The 14,278-nt window shown below is 34.6% G+C and overlaps 1 pseudogene; it reads left to right on the top strand.

The window, feature by feature from the left end:
* Positions 1–5,076: 5,076 nt before the first annotated feature.
* Chia-ps1 (chitinase, acidic, pseudogene 1) overlaps positions 5,077–14,278 on the top strand; it is a 264,086-nt pseudogene continuing 254,884 nt past the window's right edge.

Here is a 14,278-nt window from a genome sequence, read left to right as displayed (position 1 = left end):
TAGTATCCCTTGATATCCTTTGGTTGTCTTGCTGCTCTAGCTAGAACATCAATAGTATATTGAATTAATAGGGAGAGGATTGTAGCTTTTTCTTGTATCTGATTTTAGTGGGTCTGCTTTATCTCTAATTTGATGCTGTCTATTGTCACTCTATATATTGTTTTTATTATGTTTATGTTATGTATCTGAGATCTCAACAATACTTCTAATAGGAAGAACTGTTGGGTTTTATCTAAGACTTTTTCAGCATCTCATGCAATGATCATGTGACTTTCTTGTTTTGGTTTGTTTATAGTGTGGATTATGTTGATGGATATTCACAGTGTAAAACTTTCCTGTATCTCAGGAATAGAGCCTACTTGATCATTCTGGATGATGACTTAGATTCAGTTTGAGGGTATTTTATTGAGTATTTTTGCATCAATGTTCCTTAGGAAATTTGGTTTAAAATTTCTTTGTTGAATCTGGGCAATTTAGCTTTCAGTGTGATTCTGGCCTCATACAATGTGTTTTACACTGTTCATTCTCTTTCTATATTATGGAAGAGTTTGTGAAGTATTGGTATTAGATTCTTCTTTGTAAGTCTGGTAGAATTATAACTTAAAACTATCTTGTTCTAAGCTAGTTTTAGTTAGAAGAATTTTAATGACTTCTATTTTCTTAGGTGTGATAGGGGTGTTTTAATAATTTGTCTGATCTTAATTTAAATTTGATAAGTGGTATCTATCTAGAAAATCTTCCATTTTGTTAAGATTTTCCAATTTACAGTCTTCTGAAGTACAAACTAGTGATTCTTTGAATTTCCTCAGTGTCTGTTTTTATGTCTCTCTTTTTATTTCTGATTTTGTTTCTTAGAATTCTCTCTCTCTCTCTCTCTCTCTCTCTCTCTCTCTCTCTCTCTCTCTCTCTCTCTCTCTCTGTTTTACTTTGTTTGGCTCAGGGTTTGTCTATCTTGTTGATTTTCTCAAAGAGCCAGCTCTTCGTATGGTTGATTCTCTATATTGTTTTCTTTGTTTCTAATTGATTGATCTCAGCCCTAAATTTGATTATTTCCTGCCATCTGCTCCTCTTCAGTGTGTTTGTTTTCTTCTTCTTTTTCATCCCTAGAGCTTTCAGGTTTGTTTTTATATTGCTAGTATGAGATCTCTCTAATTTCTTTGTGGAAACACTTCTGATATGAAATTTTCTGTTAGCACTGTTCATTGTATTCCTAATCACCAGGGAAATTATTTGTTTGTTTGTTTTGTTTACTTGTTTGTTTGATTGATTCTTTTTTTGCATCTTGACAACAGCTTCTCTTCCCTCCTGTCCTAATTCCCCATTTTCCTTAGCCTTGCCCCAAATCTACCTCTCCACTCCTTCTCTTCCTAAAATAGGATATCTTGGAATATCAAATTGCATTAAGACTAGGAACATCTTCATCTCTTGAGTTTAAACAAGGCAGTCCATGTAGGAAAGAAGTATCCGAAATCAGGCAATATACTCAGACACAAAGTCTTCTCCCACTTTAGGAGCTCCACATGAAGATCCAGCTGCCAAGTGTAAACTATAACTATCCTTTGCATGCTCTCTGTTTAGCATTTGTTTCTATGAGCCCCTACAGGTTAGTTGATTCTGTAGGTTTTCATGTGGTTTCCTTGACCCATTTTGTTCCTTCAATCCTTCTTTCTGCCCACTCTTTCACAGGATTCCTTAAACTCCACTATATTTTAGCAATGGGATTCTATGTCACTTGCTATCAGTTTCTGGGGGAAGCCTTTCTGATGACATTTATGCTAGGCCCTTATCTGTGAGTATAGCAAAATAGTAGTGTTGCACGGGGGTAAAGGGGTCCCTTTTATGGTATAGGTATCAAGCAGGAACAGTTATTAGTTCAACTTTCCCTCATTTATTACCCCTACACATCTTGTAGGTAGGAAAAAAATGTGCATATAAGGTTTTGTGGCTGAGTTGGTGTCCCAATCATTCCATAGGAAATCTTGCCTGATTATAGAAAACAGTATGTTCCAATTCCAATCCTTCATTGCTAGGAGTCTTTGCTAGGGTCAGCTCAAAGATTCTTTGCCATTTCCATTGTCTTGGCTTTCTCATCCCAGTAATATCCGCCACAATCCAGTAGTCTCTCCCAGTACTGTTTCCCCCTGCTCTCCTCTCTCCTCATTCCTCTTTTCCCCACCACTCTCTCAACTTTCACCCAATCCCCTCCATCTATCCCTGATGTACTTTAGACACATGGCCCAGGAGACTTTGACTCTTCTCTGAAGAAGTATTACATGGCATTAGAAGGTACAATTCATGCTTTCAAGGAGAAAAACCTCTAAATATCCTTTGTAACTTTTATGCTTATGAAGCACAACAAGGATCATAAGAGCACAATAACTCTTATGATGCAGTGCTAACACACATAACTTGATTGTAATAAACCCTTGTGTCACTGTATTTATGCACTCTTCAATAGGTAGAATATTATGTCTTTACTAGAAACTAGACAATGGCTAGTGAAATCATAGATATTGGAGGACTTACAACCAAAAACTTACTAAATCAGTATAACACCCAAACACTCTGTAAATATGTTTTCTCATACCAACAAGTAGGTGTAATCCTCAAACCATAACAAGGAAAGTCCTCTTTGTAACAGAATAACTTTTTCTGAAAGCGACAAGCAATCAAAATGCATATTTATGAATGCTAGCCTCAATGAACCTATGAATAAAACAACTATAGGACAAAGGGCAGAAGGTTGGAAAATGCAGAGGATCAGAAAGTTTTCTTAATACTACATTTTCTAATGTCAGCACTGGTAAAATCTCACCAGTATGCCTGACTAAACACATGCTAAACAAGGGCAACAGCAATGTTATGTCAATGTGAATGGATAAGCTACACAAAACTTCTGTCCTATATAAAGTACTGCAAGCAAAAAAGGAGTACTAAGAATGGGACAAAATACTTTCTAAGGAAGGAGCACATCAATTAATTATTGAATGCCAAATACCAAATGGTTCATACAAAATTATATCAACTGAGCAGGATACACACACACACACACACACACACACACACACACACATATATATATATATATATATATATATATAATCTCTTCTTATCTTATCTGTAAGATAAGTATTAGGGGAAAAAGGCGATGAATTCGGGTGTGCTAAGAAGGATACATGAAAGTTTTTGGAGATAGGAATGAGAGAAATGACATAATTGCATATAATTCCAAAAATGAAAGGCAAGTATAAGAAGATAATTGTACTGAATTCTGCTACTTCTAAGTATAGGGATACTTGCTAACTTGTGCTAAGTGATTGTGACTCTTTGCTTTTTGAGTATATTTTATTAATCCTTTAGATCATAGCATAATTATATCATTCTTATATACATATGTATCGTATATATTTTTATCACATAAATATAATGGCTCAAATTGAATATTGCTACTAGTATGCATATGATTATAGTTAGTACATTGATGAGCCTATGTCTGCTATTCAGTTTGGCCTTTCATGCTGGCACAACCTTTAATCACCTGTGAAGTGTGTTCAGTGAAGAATTAAACTCTTTGGCAAGTAGAAATGTTCATGGGTATGTAATTAATACAGTAATGTTCGGCATATTGTGGGGTATACAATTATCTAGACAGAATTTCTCTAGATAATCAACAATAGCTGACAGAAGATAGTTCAGTAAGAACAAATGAGGAGCCATGTATTTTACTATCTTTAAGGTCTGGACTATGAATGTGATTTTCAGTTCCTTCCTGACTTCTTTAAAATAATGATATGTAACCTGAAATTTAAATCTAAACAGATCATTCCTGCCTTAAGTGTCATTTTATAAGAGGATGAGAAATGATACAGTGACATAAGTACACATCCTCCCTCTAAAATCAAATAAGTGCTTTTACAGATTATCAATGGTGGTTTTATAAGGGCATCATTCCAGAGAGGAGTACTACAAAATTTGTGGACCCCTGTGAATGGGAAACAAACCATGAAGTCTTAATAATTCTAGGTTGAATAGGCAAATTTAAATTACAAAATTTTTTCAATAGAGACAACCATGTGGTTGTCCATTCATTCAAGCAAGGGGCCTGTGTTCTATGATAAATACACTTTTGTCCATATCCTCAATGTGGTGTATCACCATATTATTTCATAGAATTAGGACAAAAATATGTGATAGAATGTTTACAAGGATTATGAGGAAGAGAATATTATTCAGTGAGAAAGAGACGTCCTGATCTGGACTTTAAAGAATCGGTTCTACTGAAAAACATGGCAGACAAGAGAGCTTGAAGAGAGTCAGATAAAGGGCATTTTAAGATAGAATGTAGATAATTTTGTAGAAATGAAGTTTTAATAGAACTTGTGTCACATGCTGTTTGGAGACAGAGGCTTGGAATGAATACTAAACATAGAATTCTAAAACTGTTTATGTGCCTGACATTGGTATAAATTCAGCATTTTAACATCATCTTTATGTAGTAACAAGAGGGAATCATTTTCCTCACTTTGTATGTCAAGAGATGGAATGAAAGGACGAGGGAGTACTTGGGGGTATGAGATGCAACACAATTTGGCCCATAAAGTGCCTCCTGAAAAAAAATAACTGGAACAAAGTCCAGAGAGTTTCCTATGACATGAAAAATGTCCTAAGCCAATGATCTCAGGATTAAGGTAAATGAAGGAAAGAAGCACAATGTTTTCCATGGAATCAACTAGTTTACTTTCCAATAAGAATGAGATTTTCTTAGGTATAAAACATATACAATATTCAAAGAAATGCTGTGTCTCTGGGAACTGCGAATATGATCTTAGCTGAATGACTCATGTGTGAAATGAAGATACGCCCACTTGTTGGAAACATAGCTATTTTGCTTGAACAGGTGATAGAAGGTGCTGGTTGTGTAATAAGGGAGTTTATTCAGCAGTACGAAGCTATGAATACAAAGATTACCCACAAAGACTTCCTAATCCAAACTTTCCACTTTGAAACATTACATAACCATAATCTCAAAGCATAAAAATCCAACAGAAGCTCTCCAGAAGAAATCCTGAAGACACCATGGCCAAGCTCATTCTTGCCACAGGTGAGTTGATAATCAGGTATAGAACTTCAGTCTTGACTGAGTTTTCCCTTGCAGGATCTGACAAGGAAGCAATTTGGACATGACAACTCTATGCTTTTCCAATCTTTGTAATTGCGAGTGTTCTTTCCTTATTCCATCCTTCCCTAACTCTCGTCAGTCCATGGACTAAGAGAATACTTCTGCCTTCACTGATACCACAGGCATAGCAGTAATGTCTTAACTTCATTCAATGCTTGTTCTGCTGTACCTTCCCAGTCATTCACTCCCCTGTCTCTCTTGCTATACCACCTGCCTGAAATTCCTATTCTGTTCATTTTCATATCATTTTTCTAGAATAACTTTTGCAGAGACAGGCATCAGTAGAATCTGAGTTAGAGCTGTCAGAGGTTTGTTTATCCTGTGTCTTTCAGAATTATTTTACATTTATTCTTTATTGTCATTTTTTATTGATGACTTAAATTGACACAAGAAGAAACATTAAGTTACTCATAGAGCTAGATTTGAGTGTTTTAAATCAAGTTGTTGAAACCTTATGAGTTATTTCAAATCTGTGCCCTACACAATTTTTCAGCTTCATAAATTCATTCCAGAGAAGACTAAATACAATGTTTAAAAGATTCCTATTAGAGGTGTTCTACTTACATAATGATTCAAATCCCAAATCTTACCACCAAAGAGGTACAGTCAGAACTCTCTCCAATAGAAATCCCTCCATGCCTACATAATAAGATATCCTGATTTACAAAGCAAATCAACTTATACAAAGAGAAAACCTCTTCAAAACTAAATTTCCTTTGTTGCTAAAAATGATATCTCAGAGAAAACATTTTATATAGCCAGCACAGTCTTTTAACAGATAGATGCAAACAATGCCTAACTTCTAAAGATATTGAATGCTGTATTTTAGATGTCTTGACTGGGGGAAGGCTTGGTTCATTACGACTCTGGGGACTGAAGCTACTATATGTTTGCTCACTAAGTAGAGAACCTTGTGAATAATTTCATTCAGTATCACTGGCAGAGGTAACAGATTTCAAATTTTACAGCAATTAGGACACAACAAATGGAACATGCAGACATTGCTATATTTTACTAACCACTGTAGAAGAGTTTGAATGACATAGGTCTTCAGGGTTCAAACCTTGTATGGCTGTAAAGTTTCTAGGGAATGTAATGATCTATGGTCAGTAGGGTGGCCCAGTAGAATTTTCTCCCTAAATGCCATAAATAATGGTCAATATTCTAGAACTCTAAGTCTACATTTATCTCTGTAAGGTTTTACTATGTATTTACTTCATCAGAACAACAGATATTATAGTACCAGAGTGAAATGAACTCCTTATGCCAACCCATAACATAATGTCTTTACAATTTGTTAATGTAACTTTCAAGTAAGTCATTCCTCACAAAGTATCTGCTAGATGATGTGTATGCCTGTAAATTGCAATCAAACCATAAAATACTATTTATCATAGATGAATACATTAAACTTGCAAACTTATTGAACAGGTAAAACTTTCTGGACTCACAAGAACTCTGGTATTGTAAAAGTTTGCAACTGGTTCTTCCTGCTAGTTCCAGGCTCCCAGAAATAAAACTCTGACACAAAATATATGTGTTAATAAATTGTTCGTATAGCTGGGCTCTTCTCAGATTAGATATAACGTAAAAGTTACCTTTTATTCTAACCTATGTTCTAACACAAGGTTGGTTACCTGGACTCAGATACCATGCTCTGTCTCATTGTCCTATCTTCCCAGCAAATATACAGTGCCTAATACTAACCTAGAATCTTTAATGCCTCCCAGTTATCCCACATCCTCTTCCCTGCTTAAGATGGTGTATATATATATATATATATATATATATATATGTATATATATATATCATCAAATTTATTATTGAAGGGAACTACATCCATATAGAAACAAGATATTTTCACTATATGTGAATACACTTATGTATGATAAAAAGTACAAATTTTCATCGACTTAATATAGTGTTTAATCTCATATCAATTCTATATAAAATATAGATAATATTCTCTGGAATTCTACAGCAATTAAGAGGAAGATAATATCAATAATGATAACAAGGGGATCAGTTCTTGAGTTCCATGAATTAATATTATTGTGCAATCCCAATGGATAAACATTTACAATTGACTGGGTATGGCATCTTGAATTAGAATGTGAACAATCTTGCTTAACTAGAAGTTTAATATGATATACTAGTATCATATAGAATTTGGAAAAGTAAATTGAAATGAACTCTAAGAACAGAATCCTAAAATATGTGACAGATATTGAAGGAGTGGAAAAATTTTGCCATAATCATCTTTACGTATTAGTGATTGGGAATGGACTCTATTTTTATATCAGCATATGTATAGAAGATAGAGGTTGTTTCTGAGTTGGAAAAGGAACATGCTTGGTTACACTTATTTTTAGACAAAGGCATGGCTAGTAACTTTACCTAGAATTCAACAAAACAAGAGTTGGCAGAATATTTAGAAAGTGGCCATGAAATAGATAAAGTTTCTCAGGCACTCACTTTAAGACTTTCATGTGAATGACTAAAGAAAGATATTAAATTGTTTGACAATGGTTAAATCTTTCACTGAATAATTTGATTACTTTTGAATAAGAATTCAATTATATAGGAAGCATGCACAATAAAAATGCACTGCTCTTCTGAAAAGAATATGCATTTCTGGGAATAGCCAAAATCATTTCAAATACATTATTGTCTAGGGTGATAGTTTTCACTCACTTTTAGGAGACAGGACATTTTATGTATATGGGGATAGATACTAAAGGAGATAAGTCAACAGTAGCTAACTATTGGTTTATTAATTACACACATATTCTCATAAAAATTACTAGATAGAAAATGTAATAATCAGGGTCTGAAATGAGTGAGTGAAGCATTCTGTAGCAGTTCTGAAGAGATCATGGTCTAGCTCATTGTTGTCACAGGTAAGTAGAAAATGAGACATAAAGTCTTATTTTTGCCTGAAGCAGTTTTAACTCTAGAACATTATGTTTTCAAATTCTTTATTATTCATTGCAAATTGTGTCAGTATATTCAGGATTCGTCTAGCTCTCATAAGTCTATCTGTTGGGAGAATATTGATGCCACATGAATGGCACTAATGTCTCACATTCATTCAAGGGTCCTTTGCTCTTTGTCTTTGTCCAGACATTCATTACCCCATACCTCTTCCTATTCCTCCTTACTGGAAGGAGTTCTGTGACTCAGTTCTGTGACTTTACTCTGATTGCTGTCCTTGAACCTATTTTAAGTGATGGGAACAAGAGCTATCCATATTTCTTGACTCTTCTCTATTCAGAATCATTTTACACTTTCCCTCCATTATCCTTTTTCCTTGATGATATAGAACTATCATAGACAGACATACAATTATCCAAAGAGTTAGAGTAAGTCACTGTTTTAAGACAAGTTGTTTAAAGCTTACTATTTTCTGTACTTCTTAGTACAGTTTCAGAAAGGTATTCAAATGACTTGAATCTCAATTTGTAAAAGAATCAGATTACAGGAGCTGTAAATTCATGATGATGATGATCCACACCTAAAACTCACCACTTGAAAGGCACAACAGAAAAGCATATTTGGGTAACTAATGACACTATGATTCAAAATAAACACACACACACACACACACACACACACACACACACACACGTACATACACACGTACACAAACATAACAAGAAAGCAAAAAAGCCATCAACAGAAAAGATATTCATCCTAAACTGCCAACTAAGAGTCCAAAATGATATCTGGTATGAATCACTATATTTCTTCTGGCAACTGCTTTTGATCAGTGCTTTCAAACATCAAAATGGCTCAAGGAGATATTCAGTTCTGTGCTTTAGATGTTGCATCTTCTGAAGAGGACTTGATTAGTTATGGCTCTTAAAACTAAATTCATAAATGTATGGCCACTAAGCAGGTAAAATTGTGAATAATTTCAGTTAGAAATTCTTGTAATTGTAGTAGACTTAATGTTAAATAGCAATTAGTACACTGACGGTAAAACATGAAATATTGATAGGTTGGACTACTCTGTAAAGAGAAGTTTGAAAGACACGATAACTTTAAGGTCCCCACATTGGTGAAGCAATATTTTTTGGCAAAAATCAAATTTTGTGTGATATAATGACCTGTAATTGGTAGGCTTTTTAATCTTACAAGGATTACAAACTTTATGTTATACCAATAGTTATGGTTACACTAATTGATTCAGAATAAGAAATGTGTTGTGTCTACCTCTCTCTGTCTAGGTCTAGCAATTCTTCTGTATGCACACCTGGGTGAGTTTTTGATCAAACCATTCTTCAACATAAATCTTTAATCCTGATTCATTATTTTAATGATTTATAATGCAATTTTCTGCTAATCATGATTCATTTTCATTTGCTATATGGACTCAAATGTCCAAACACAATTGATTAAAGGAAATGTATTAGATTTGTCTCTTGGATAGTAGATGAGCAGCAGTTTTCTCTGCTGTCCTACCTAGTGAGATGAGTTGAGAGTTTTGAAATTGATAACCTCTGGGTTTTACAGATATTGTCCTTTTCTCATGGTTTGGTTTTTTCATAAGGCCCAAAAACTTATCTGAGTTTTGACTATGAATTTGCTACAATTATAAGCAACTGAGTCATTGGCTGGTTAAAAAGTTGTAGTCATTTACACAAATAGTCACAGCACTCATCTATTTCTGAATAACATGTGTCTGATACACAACTAATAAAATAATAAAGGCAAAATTGTTAGCCAATGTTACAGGCATCTACATCAGGACACTATTCCTCTGATAACTTTCCACAGGATCTTCCTACCAGCTGATGTGCTACTATACCAGTTGGGCTAAGGAGACACCAACAGTAGGGAGTTTCAAAATTGGTAATATTGACCCTTGTCTGTGTACCCACTTGATCTATGCCTTTGCTGGGATGCGGAATAATGAGATTATCAACACAAGTGAGCAGGACTTGATTGACTATGAAGCATTAAATTATCTGAAAGACAGGTAAGGACAGAGATAACTGCTTTGTTATAATTGTTCCAATAGTTGCTATATCTCAGTGCTTCCTAAAATGTATGTCAGAACCAACAAAATTGCATGATGATTCCAGCAGTATATCCTTCAGTTTTCAATTGAGACAGGCTGTATCTCTTATCTTTTTATTTCTTTTATCACTCATGGCCTTGGATTCTGCATAAACTTCTGTATGTCTCACAACCCTGTTAGGATACAAGTTACTTCATCCCATATTTTGTATGTGTTTAGCCTTCTTCCTAAACATACTTCTTGAAATATCCTTCCTGGATCAACACTGTGTCTATATTTCGGTGAGAATCATCATTCTATTTTCACATTCTATGTGTTCAAATATGATAGATATTTTTTGTAATTCAGACCATATTCTATTTGCCTGTCTTCCACCTAGTTCATTTAATACCATACCTACCAGTCTCAAAAATATATGTTCAAAAGAGAAACAAACCAAACTTTCATTTTTTTAATGTTTGAGTATTATTTCTGGATATATGCAGAACACACCACATTCCCCACTCACCAAATTCTCAATAATTACTGTGACTTAAGTTGAATTTGTGAATCAAGTACAATTAATGTTGACACACAGCCTCCTCTTGAAAACCTTGGGTGCGTTTGCTTTTGAGATAAACTAAAGACTATGCCTTTGATCATATGGCATTTCTACCATTCTGGAGAAATGTCATAATGCTGTCCTCTGTAACTGTACCTAGTTATATTTATATCAGCAGTACACAGCTTTTTATTCATATACTTGATGATATTGATTAGGTTTTATCTTCTATTATTATAGCTATCATGAGAAACATAAATAGACTGACCTATGAAGTTGAAATTTAAATTTATGTTTGTCATGGTATTAGGTTTGCTTAATTTAACTGTTAGAAATTTAATTTAACTATCTTTCTTTGAGAAAATTCTCCCCAAGGATTTTCCTTTTAAAAAATAATTTATATTTTTGATATTCAATTACTGATTTGTGTATTTTATATTAATACATTATTATATATTTTACAATTATTCTCACCAGTCTATAATTTCTAAATCAATTCAGTTTATTGCTTTCCCTATCTTTGTTAGTTACAATAAAACAACAAAGCTACATTAATTTTTCAATAATAGCTTATAAGCCTGGAATACATAATAAAATATCCCAAAGACTATACATGGACTGACACTGGGCTCCAACCTCATAGGTAGCAATAAATAGCCTAGTAAGAGCACCATTGGAAGGAGAAGCCCTTGGTCCTGCCAAGGCTGAACCCCCAGTGAACGTGATTGTTGGGGGGAGGGTGGTAATAGGGGGAGGATGGGGAGGGGAAGCCCATAAAGAAGGGGAGGAGGAGGGGTTAGGGGGATGTTGGCCCAGAAACTGGGAAGGGGAATAACAATCGAAATGTAAATAAGAAATACTCAAATTAATAAAGATAAAAAAATATATCCATGATCCAAATCAATCACATGGAGATATCTCAATGTTCTTTCAATAATTTGGAAACTTCAGATTTCATGTTTACATCACTCCAATTTCTGTTTATTTTTGTCTGTGGTATGACCTGGGTCATAACTTCTCTTTTGAATTACTTGTGTGAAGAGTGTTTTCTTAGGAAGTTTCTGCTGTGGGACTTTTGCCACCTATGAGTGACACCATATGTTAAATATCAAAGAAGTATACAATTCTATTTTTTATATAAAACCTGCTCTGACTGTGTAAAAGATACCATAGTGATAGAAACATCAGTGATGTGGTTCATCTTTTATCTGTCAGTGTTTTTTATTTGTTTTTGGAAAACAAAAAAAACTGCAATCTTTGCTAATTACTTCAGGAAGCTAGAACTGTGGGCCATTAGAAAGTGAATACCACTGCTCACAAGAATCATAAATGTTTGATGAATTTTATGAAAGTTTTGCTTGATTTAACAATAAACTGAACACTTTTTTCCAGCAACTGACAGGTTAGGTATTTTAGCCACACCAATGCTCTGGAATACTCAGGAGACATCTTCCTTCAGTAGTAACATTATCTTTAGGAAGACTCTAATCTATGGTTTCCAACTACAACTGAGTTCAGTAAAAGGTCTTATATCTAACAATGCCCCTTTCATGTCTTGCATTAAAGCTAAGTGGACCACTGAAAGCAATGCCTATCTCAACCGCATATCAGAGAAACTGAATCTCCAAGGAAGGGAGATAAACCTAAAAGTTTAATGACTTCTCCAAAGAGCTGATCAATTACCATGGAATCTGATGTCTCAATCCAAGTATTTCAGTGAAGATGTACACTTCCAGCAGAACTGATTTGTATTTAATGATGAGAATTGAGACAATAATAAAGATCCATCTATATGTTAACTTTGTTACTAGGGAGAATGTGAGCTTCCTATGGTTATAAGTTACTAGCACAGAAATGTAGTTACTATAATACTTGGTAAACATTTATTAAATTTAGAATTATTTAAGGAGCCGGCCGTAAAAGTATGATAATGAAGCTTATTCAAAATTGTCTCGTCTCAATAGAAGAAGCCCTTGGTTCTGTGAAGGCTCATTTCCCCAGTGTAGGGGAATGCCAGGGTGTTGAGGGGAATGGGCAGGGGGGAAGGAGAGGATCCTCATAGAAGGAGGGGAAAGGGATGAGAGAGGAAGAAACTGGGAAAGGGGATAACATTTGAAATGTAAATACATAAAAGTACACAGTAAAAAATTACTTAATGTTGAAAAAAGCTTCTTCTGTAAAGTGATAGTATGTCAAAACAAAACTGAATAGTACAAGAAATATTTTTAAAAAGCACTGATATTTTTTATAATGGATGCCAAAAGTTTTGATATTTCTCTTTTTCTGTCACTTTTGAGGAACACTGAGCTAAAAACTCTCCTGGCCATTGGAGGCTGGAAGTTTGGATCTGCCCCGTAAGTTCTATACACGTGGGATACTGGGTGTTAATGTTCTAGGCAGGCTATAGTTGTAAAATCACAGGTTAATTACCTCATCTTTTTAAAAAGGGAATTGAAGAAAATGCATTAAGTAAATGTTTCAACATGGAAATAATGACAATAGAGCCTCAAATTAAACAGGAATCATTCCTTCCAGGTACACATATGGCCTTCACATGTCAAATTTGGCCTAATATTTTGGCATGCATCCTCTGAGAGATTTTTAACTACCAAAAAGCTTTTCTTAAACTCTTTCATGTCCTCCAGACCAGAGGATGGTCATGTTCTGCTTTTGATTAACTGTTCAGGACATAAAATAATGGCCTCTTATTAAGAAATTTTCTTTGATTAGATATGACTTGGAGTGTTTGAAGACAAATATGATGAGTTAGGATGAACATAAAAATTAAAATGCCAGGGAAACTTGTTAGTAGTTAATAAGGGGCTGGGAAAATAAAGGATATTTTGAGGTAGGTGGTGTGAGTGCAAAGGGAGGATGAGAGAGAAACAGGGCACTGTTGTGAAGGACAAGGAGTCAATATTCAACTGTGAACTGTTTTGTTTCCAATGTGTCCATGTCATAGAAGCCTAACACTAACTTCCTTCAATATACATAAGGTTCAGTGCCATGGCCTCTACTCCTCAGAACCGACAGACATTCATCAAGTTCTGATCATGTGGTAGCTTTATATTTATTTAAAAATCTGTAATTCTCATGCAACACCTTTGGATACTTTAAAGGATTGAGCATATAAGTCAAGAAATATGACAAACCTTGGACTTTTGTGACATTAGCTAATAATGAATTGATGGGGTCCTGACCTGACAGTCAGGTACTGAGGTGCGACACAGAGTCAGATGAAAGCCGAAGGCTGGATATTTTATCCTGGGTTGGCATTTGTGTTCTCTTAAGGTCTGTATGACACCCAGGATGTTCTGGCTTTCATAGTCTCTGGTGAGAAGTCTGGTGTAATTCTTATAGGTCTGCCTTTACATGTCCTTTGACCTTTTTCCCTTACTCCTTTTAATATTTTTTCTATGTTTTGTGCATTTGGTGTTTTAACTATTACGTGTTTGGAGTTCTGTAGGATTCTTGTGTTTTTATTGGCATCTCTTTCTTTAGGGAATTTTTCTTCTATAATTTTGTTCAATATATT

This window comes from Rattus norvegicus, chromosome 2 (assembly GCF_021556685.1).
Source record: "Rattus norvegicus strain SHRSP/BbbUtx chromosome 2, alternate assembly SHRSP_T2T, whole genome shotgun sequence".
In the NCBI taxonomy this organism is placed as follows: domain Eukaryota; kingdom Metazoa; phylum Chordata; class Mammalia; order Rodentia; family Muridae; genus Rattus; species Rattus norvegicus.
Note: the sequence above shows the minus strand (reverse complement) of the source record. Positions and strands in the feature narration are given on the sequence as shown.